Raw genomic sequence first — 9,617 nt, forward strand, 5'->3', positions numbered from 1 at the left:
CATGCAACCTTAAGATTTTAAATAATGGTTATATTATTATATAATATTTTTGAAGTTATACTTCTATACGCACGGTCGGCGTTGGAAATTTGCATGAGAGTGAATCTGTGAAACCATTACATATGTAAGATAATGAGTAAGAGAGAGACAGAAGATATGTTTTTCCTCTCTTTCTCTCTCGAGAATAAAAATGTTGCTTTTGTATATATTTAATATTATATATATATATATATATATATATATATATATATATATATATATATATATATAATATTGTATATATATAATATTATATAATATGTATTAATATTATTATTTATGTGATATGTATTGTATTATTTAAAATTAAATGTTTATAATTATTTTAGGCTTTTGTATTTCAAAATAATCACTGTTTTACAGAAAACTGTTAATTTTGAAACCCGTTAGTGTCATGTCTAATTGGTAAATCCTTTACGTGTTTGGTTCATACGCTGGTGGTTGTGAGTTCGAATCCCAATTATGAATTTTCTTTTTTTTTTGCAATATTTAAAAACCTCACGTTAATCTTATTAAATATATATGTAATATACGCAAAAAAACATAAATTTTAAAATAAAATGAAAATTTACAACATAATCCGAGTTGTTGGTTTTTTATTTTTATCTTCGTAAAGTAAGTTTTATGTATATTAGCAGTTTTAAATACTTATGAATATTACATTTTAATTTATATTGTATTATTATATTGAATTATGTTGCAGTGTATTTATTGTATTGTAATTTTTATATTAATAACAAAATAAACAATGAATTTTACTGCAGAGTATGTATAAAATTTTTTTTTGCGTTTAACTCCTTTTATACATTTATAAAAATATATATTTTCATTAAAATATTGATACAATCCTTCATTTACTATACTCCTATTACAGGTCAAATGTTTATATACAGCAAACGATGCACCATATACCTATATAACTACTTCTTTTTCTCTTTCTTTTCTCTCTTACCTATAGCATTACATATGTAATGATTGTGCAGATTGACTTCTATATAAATTTTTAACGGCGAACGCGTGTATAGAAGTATTACTTCTACCGGTAGTCCCACTGGACTGCCACACCCGTTTTTTTAAAGTTAAATCATTTTTAATCGTTAAATCATTAAAAAAATTTCCGTTAAAAATTCAACGATTTAAAAAATATACTAAAATTTAGTTTATATTTAAACCACCACCACAATTTTTGTTACCAAAATTTTAATTAGAGATATGGAATAAAAAAAAACACAAATTTTATAAAAAGTAACTATGAACTTTTGTTTAAATAGCACAATTAACAATTATTTGCACATTTAAAACAAAAATATACACAATGTTCAAGACAAAGAAAAATGGCACATTTCACACATTTTTTTTGGCACTTTCTGTCCTTTCCACGGGGACACACTCCACATCTGGAAGTTGTTCGTTGTTTCTTGTTTGGGGGTCCTTAAGAGTTCTCTCCGCTATCCTTTCTTTTTAGTTTCGCTCTTATGTCTGATGGTATTCTTTGATTGTTGATTTTCAATATATGGTTTAATTAGTGCCAAACCACGTTCTTTTAAAAAAAATCTGCGTTTTAGTTTTTCAGTTGGCTTGTTATGTTGATAAATAACATAACTATTTATTCTGCATTATTAAGCAGTGAAAAAAAAAAAATGTTAGAGGCCATCGCTTACTATTACGAGACACATTATATAACGCAGACATTTCGTCAACCATATCTACGCCACCTTTTGTGTAATTATAAAAGTCTATCATCTCAGGTTTATTTGATTTGTGGTCAAATTATGTATCATGATGAAGTGAAGAAGCTACTAACACTATTTTATTTTTTTTTTTTCAGAACAAAGGACACCAAAGAAATGTCTTTTTTAAATCCGAAAGTTGCGTGGTTTTTATGTAGCTCTGTTTTTGGAATTCATTCGATTTTGTGCATGTAGGAATCTTACAAAACTTAACTAATTTTAATAATAGTTCCATTTCACTTTATCCTTGCCATCTGCTATTCGTTTAATTATTGTGATTTTGTTAAATAATTGGCAAATAAGTTAACCCCATTTGATGTCTCGCTAATACACCCTGTATTATATTCTAGTTTATGGAATAATTTATTGGTTATAGTATAGGAAGACGGAACGATGTCTACGGAGATGAAATTTATATCAATGAAAATTAAAACTACAACGCGTTCCATCAATTTGCTCATTTAGTGGATAATCCATCCAACCACCATCAGGAGCCATTAACAAATTACCCTGTCAACCACATGAGATAAGTATCAATTTTAAATTTGTTTATTGTAAAGTAATAGGCAGGGTTTGCTTGTGCAAAATATCATTGTTTTTTTTGTTTTATGGTAAATAAATATGATTAGTTAATTTATTGTTTTATTTGTTACCAACTGAATTTTCATTGTTTAATTCATAATTTAAGACAAGATGTATTCACACTTAAGAGACTGAGCTAGGCTAAGCATAGACGATAAGCTCCCATAGTTGATTGATGTGTTATTTTAAAACAGTATTTCAATTCTCTTTGGTAGTCTTGTCGTTACAAGATATATTTGCTTACTTGGTCCACTAGTAATAAAGTTATCAGAATTTAATGGAAAACCGGTCTTTATACATGGTCTTTATTTTAGCAATGGCAAATCCATGAATGGTAAATGGAAGCCGTGGAAAAGGTAATGTTAACAGCATTTAAAAGTACCAATAACTTCGGGGGAACTCATTGCATCGAACAAAGTTTAAGCTAAATGCAAGAAGAGAAATGTTACGGAATGTAAAACAACATTTCGAGCAAACCTTTATTACTGTATGGACGTCGAAGAGATACTAGTTACTAAAAACTAGGTAAAAATATTAATTACAATTTTTTTCCAATAAAACGAAAAAAAAAATACTAAACCAAATTAAAAACTTTAAATACAAATGTAAAGATAATTGCAAGTGCTTTTAGATATATCTTATTTGACCCCCATCAACATTAAAAATGTTAATTGCTTCTCACTATGGCTAAGGGGTAAAAGTATAATAATAGAAAATACCGGAAAAATGTTTCCCACATTAATAAAAAATTTTCCTGTCGCTGGGTTTTTCAAAAATGTTATCGTAGTTTCCGATAATGCCTGTTTGGTGTTTGCCCGGCCACCCTATAAACTGGTAATAATGTCAGTAGGAAATTTTGACAGCAAATTAGAACAAAAGCGTTGGACACAGATTTAAAAAAAAAAGTTTAAAACTTTAAAGAATTTACGAAATAAGTAGCTGACTACAAATGATGAAAATATTTAAACATTTGTAAAATTTTAAAAACTACTTAAATCCAGTATATTACTTATTTATGAAAAGACATAAACTTGTCTAAAAACCTTATTTATATTTGCTTTTGTCTTTGTTGTCTAACGAGGCTCTTTTTCATTTTTTAAACACAATCTATTGATTTCGGATCACCATTTTAGGCCACTGCAGCATCGATTAAAGTGTTAAAGGCTTTGATATTAAAGCTTAATTGAACCCTCATGAAAAGCAGATTTTAAGAATAATGCTTTTTCGCAACGTATGTCAAAAACGTGTGTAATTGACAAAACGTAACTAATGACCTGAAATTTTCTTGTGATTGATCGTCTACTTTCGTTCATATAAAAAAGTCATTTTACATTTTACTTTTTGTTTTACGTTGAATACGGATTACGTTTTGAATTAAATTTAAAAAATATCTATAATTTAAATAAGCAGAATATTTTTATCTTTAATTACTTTTCAAATATAAAAAGAAAACAAACTCCTCATTTAGATAAAAATGTGAAGAGTAGTTCATCTATAGTGACTTAAAAAATGTTAAATCCCTTAAATCACCTTTTAGAAATAAATCACAAAAAAATCAATTTTAGTTACAAATAACTACAAAAATATTAAAGTTTCATCATCATCATCACTGGCTCGACAACCCTTTTTGGGTCTTGGCCTGTTCTAGGATTCTTCTCCATTCCGATCTGTTTCGTGCTTTTTTTCTCCAGTTTTTTATTTTTAAGGTTGTTATATCATTTTCTATTTGTTCTAAGTATCTCAGTTTCGGTCTTCCTCTTGTTCTTTTTCCTACTGGCATCTGTTTGAATATTTTGTTTGGTATTTCGCCTTCTTCCATTCTTTCTACATGTCCTATCCAACGCAGCCGTCCTATTTTGATGAATGTTATAATATCCGGATCCTGGTATATTTTGTATAGTTCAGAGTTGTATCGTCTTCGCCATATTCCGTTTTCTTTTGTGCCCTTATATGTATATGTGTCGCAAGATTTTTCTTTCGAAGGTGGCTAACAACGTTTCCTCTCTTTTAGTAAGTGTCCAGGTTTCTGAGCCATATGTGAGTACCGGTCTTATTAGGGTTTTATATATTTGGCATTTTGTCTTTCTTGCGACGTTATTTGATCTTAGGTGTCTAATTAAGCCATGGTAACATTTATTTGCAATAAATATTCGCCTCTTCACTTCCTCAGTAACGTTATTATCAGACGTGATTAGGGATCCCAAGTATATAAAGTTTTTTACCTCCTCTATGTTGTATTCTCCTATTGTTATATTTTGTAGCTGCCTTATTTCTGCGTTTTTTCTTACCTGCATATATTTTGTTTTGGTCTGATTGATTTTAAGACCACTATTTTGTGCAGCTCGTTCTATTTGGTTGTATGCCTCTATCATTTCTCTTCTTGATCTTGCGATTATGTCAACATCATCTGCAAATGCTAGTATTTGCACGCTTTTATTAATGATTGTTCCTTATTAAAGTTTATTTCCGTATTTTATATTTTGATTTACGATCTACGAAAAGATAGAGAAAAAGAATTTTTTCTCCATTTCTTCTTATCCTTTACTTGGTTTCTTGCTTGTTCTTTGGTAATTCCTCTTGTCTCTAGGATTGAAGTCACTTGCTTTTTTAATTTGTCTTCTCGCTTCCCATACTTGTGTAACTGTTCTTTCTTGATTCATTCTAATCATGTGTCCATACCAACTTAGTTGAGCCTCTTTAATTTTTTTAATAATTTGTTGTACCTTAAGATGTTTTCTAACTGCCTACTAACCTTATTTCTAACCCTGTAAAATCCGGTTATGCCCATTATTTTTCTAAGAAATTTTATTTCTATGCTCTGCATTTTCGATCTCAATCTATCAGTAAGAGTCCAACTTTTACTACCAAAAGTTAAAATCGGCACAAACACGGCACAAATGAGGGTTTATTAGTTCAGGGTTCCATACTTGTAAATTTTGAAAGTGCTTTTTCGTTTATTCCAAATATCACATGATCGTCTGCGTATGCGCGCTCTAAGATCTACACCGCTTCTAGATTTCTATGTCCAGCATATAATTTCAGTGTTTCTGTTCTTGTTTTTTTAATTATAAAGTCCAAGACTGTAAACTGTCTCTGTAAAGACAGGGAAGATATGAAATATATGATAAGGAAATTAAAGGAAGAATATGAACTTTGGGGACTTAAAATAAATATCTGCAAGACCGAATACTTATGTATTGGACCCGAGGTTGCAGATTTGAACTTAAGTTTAGAAGAAGAGACTATTAAGAGTTGTAAGGCTTTTACGTATTTAGGGTCAATGATTAGTCGAGATGGTACTTGTATGAAAGATATAGACATGAAAATAGCACGGGGAAAACAAGCCACAAGAGCACTTCATGGAGTGATATGGAACAACACTCTAACCAAGGAAAACAAAAAGAGGATCTTTCAAAGCATAGTGATGAATATTACCCTATATGGAGCGGAAGTATGGCCAATGACAACAACAATACAAAATAAAATAAGAACAGTTGAACTGGACTTTATGAGAAGATGTCTACAAATCACAAGAGCGGATAAGATAAGTACGGAGGAAATATGGAACAGAATGGAAGTTAAATGCTCAATTACAAAAAAGTTGGAAAAAAGAGCCCTGCAGTGGTACGGGCATGTACAAAGAATGCCAGAGCATAGGTGGCTAAAAAGAATATTAAACTGGGACCCGCCGGGAAGAAGACGAAGAGGAAGACCTGCTACAAGATGGAAAACATACGTCGGAAATGCTATGATAGATAGAGACCTCATAGAAGGTGACTGGGAGAATAGAGTGCTGTGGAGGACAAAAACGGCGAACTTATAATGGGAAAAGCCGAAGAAGAAGAAGAAGAAGAAGACTGTAAACTGTAAACTCTTAGGATTTCATATTATCAATTCTTACCCTGTTCGTTGTATGTCTGTTTACACTGATAATGGCGTCCCTATGTTTGGTATTTATTTTTTTCATTTTTAAGCATATCTACCACCTTTCTTGGAGTACTGTCAAATGCTTTTACTAAGCCAATAAAAGCTCTAACTCTATGTTTGAATTCTGTGCATTTTGTATTAATTTTTTGATAGTAAATATGTGGTCTTGTATGCTTCTGCCTTTTCTAAATCCAATTTGTGATTGTTCCATTTACACTTTGGATGGTATTTTCAGTAGTGTTATATCTTTGTACTTACTACATTTCAGCCTATCTCCTTTTTTAAAGATGGGTAGAATACCTCTACTTTCCAATCTCTTAGCATTTTGCTCGTACTTCATGCCTTATTGCAAACTTTTGTTATCAATTAAATGCCCTTGTGGGCCATGTTTTGTAGCATTTTCGCTATAATTTTATCATATCCAGCCGCTTTACTTTCCTAAATTTTTTGTTTAAGTTCTTTTATTTTTGCCATAGGTATTTCGCCTGGATTTTGGTCATCTTTTTCTACCTCTTTTGGTTCTTCTTGATTGCGGTCTACAGTATTTTTTGTATTCAGTAAATTCTTGAAATATTGCTTTCACCTATATAAGATGTTACCATTGTCATGCAGTAGGTGTCCTTTGTTGTTTTTTATCTTCTTTGGTGTTTGTGGAGACTTTTTGGTTCTTAGATTCTTCATGGTTTTGAAATATAACTTTTAGTTAATGTAATATCTTCTTTCATCTTGTTTCCAAATTCTTGTTAAACTTTCATTTCTGCTGCTAGTACCATTTCTTTGACTTTTGTTCTCTGCTGTTTGTATTTTTGGTAGTTGTCTGTGATTTCGCTTCTTAGATAATTATTTCAAGCGACCTTCTTGGTCTTTACTTCTGCTTTTATTTTATTGTTTAACCAGTTTGCACACTTCTTACTTATTTTTCTTGTTATTTCGCTTTCTTGTTTACCACCATTTAGTAGTGCTTCTTTCAGTTTCTGCCATGCTTGTTCTAAGTCACAGTTCTCTTCAGCGTGATCTGTAGTTATCCACGTAATTTTCAAATTTAATTGCCATCGTCTTGTCTGGTAGTTTATATAGTTTAACAAAACATAAAATATATTACAAGATGCTATAAAAACATAATGCCAGATAAGACTAAACTCGTAACTAAAGAAATTGAAAATTAATAATATTTTAACATTCCTTACTCATACCATTACTGAAAATCGGGAGAGAAGTAGCACCAAAAGGATAGAAAAATCAATTATGTATCTCACAAGAAACAAGAACATTAATCGAAGAATAAAGGACATATTTTTACCAAAACAAAATACTGGCAATCGAATATGCTGAGATAAATAGAATTATTAACAAGAGAAAAAAGAAAAAACCAAGAAAAGGAGAAGTAGAAAAAATAGAAGAACCAAATGACATAAATTAAATAATAGCAATAACACAACAGTATTACTTAGATCGCCATCAATAAAAATAACCACCAGCACAACAGATTCTTTAAAACTTAAAAATTCAAATAAATATATATTCTAAGCTACAACCAGAGATTAGTAAACAAGAAAAAAGTCGAGAAATAAATAATAATAAATTACCAGTGAAAAAGGATATTGCAGTCGAAATGATTGCATATCTTAATGAACTAAATATGAAGCAGAAAAGACACACAAGTTTTTCTTTTATCTTTTGATCTACTTCTTTCTATGTTTTGTCTAAGCCGTTTGTTTTCTTTTGTTAGAACTTTCAGTTTTTTATTTAACTATATTTTTTTCATCTCTCCCACTTTCATTTCTATTTCGCATCTTTTTGCTTTCGTAACTTACTGTACTTGCCTCCATTTCGTATTTTTTCTCTGTCCCTTTTTGTCTGTTTATTTTGTAATATTCTTTCTTTTAATATTTTTGGACCTAGGCTTCTTTCAACTCCTTTCGTCGATCTTTATCTTGAGCAACATACTTAACATTTGTTCCAACTAGCCTTTTTATGTCATCCACTTATCTCATCTGTGGTCTTCCGCCTTGGTCTTTTGTGTTATATTGTGGTGTTCCAAAGTTAGTCTTTTTGTCCAGCAGTATGACCTGCATTTGAGTTCATTTGAGTTTGGCAATTTTTGTTGTAATATTCTTAACTTTCGGTTTTGGTCTTACCCAGTCGTTCTTTTTTTATCTGGCAGTCGTATATCTAACATTTCTTTTTCGATTGGTTAGGGTCCAGGTTTGACATCCATGTGTCATGATAGGAAGGATACACTGGTTAAATACTTGTCTCTTTAAGTATTAATATATTTGACAATTCTTAGGTATCCAACTGAGTTTCCCAAATCGTTTTCATGCCAGTTTTGCTCTTCTAGTGATTTCCGTATTTGGTTCTCTTTGTCAAGTTTCAGAATTTGGTCTAGATAGATATATTCTTGAAATTATTCTCTCTCATCGCCTATAGTTATATGTTTTGTATGTTATACGAGAATTATTCTAATTGTTAACAAATATAGTTCTTCAGACAAAATTCAAATTCACGCACAAATATTAGACAAAAACTTCTATGCCTACAAAACACCTGATACCTCGCATGTTCCTGCATGTTAAGCCTTTTGGATACAACATACCTAAAGTTGCTTAAGAAATCCATGTATTAGACCTTATTTGACCCTGTTAGGCCCTTTATAACGCCTTGTATGCTAACTGTATAAAACAACCTTTAATGTTACTGCGTAACTGCTACATTTTTTAATCATCCTCTAATCCTTCAACCTTCCAATATTTACCTGTTTAGCGGTTCCCTTTACAACGAGGCCTCACACGTCACGATCAGACGGACCGTTGTCCACCCAATACCCACCACAATGCAAGCAAAGCATGACCAGATTACACCTTAGCATTTTCTCATGTTAATTTTCGTAAGAGTTGATATAGATTTCTTATTGTATAATACTATTATACATTCTAGTTTACATTGTTAATCCGAATATTGAGTTTATTTTCATTTTGATTTTATGGTATGTATTTTTACTCGAAAACAGTTGAATCCTGCTTTTCTTAAAGTTCCCTTACCTTATTATCTTTCTGCCACGAACAGGAACCACGTTTGTTAAAAACTTTGCAGACAATAAGAGCATCTTGTCCTGGGTTTACTTCGGTGTATGTTGGTTGTTGTTCAAACCGTTGAACACCCAGTGAAGCTGTAACAAAGGTAATAATAAATAAAATTACAATATAAGACAAATATACAAATAATAAGACGGTAAAAAATAGCTTCTTTGGCAAAATGATCTGCTGTTTTACTACCAGTAACTCATGAGAGAGACTGTTACATCGTCAACAGAGAGATTTTGGTAGGTATCATAAATGT

General features: G+C 30.9%; 1 protein-coding gene across 1 annotated transcript in view; it reads right to left on the bottom strand.

Annotated features, from left to right (window-relative positions):
- LOC140431542 (kin of IRRE-like protein 2) overlaps nt 1–9,415 on the bottom strand; it is a 1,293,538-nt gene extending 1,284,123 nt beyond the window's left edge. Inside the window, exon 1 of the mRNA XM_072519445.1 lies at nt 9,320–9,415. The gene's annotated coding sequence lies outside the window, so the exon portion shown is untranslated. The remainder of the gene's footprint in view (nt 1–9,319) is intronic.
- Between the last annotated feature and the right edge of the window lie 202 nt (nt 9,416–9,617).

This window comes from Diabrotica undecimpunctata, chromosome 1, assembly GCF_040954645.1.
Source record: "Diabrotica undecimpunctata isolate CICGRU chromosome 1, icDiaUnde3, whole genome shotgun sequence".
Classification (NCBI taxonomy): Eukaryota; Metazoa; Arthropoda; class Insecta; order Coleoptera; family Chrysomelidae; genus Diabrotica; species Diabrotica undecimpunctata.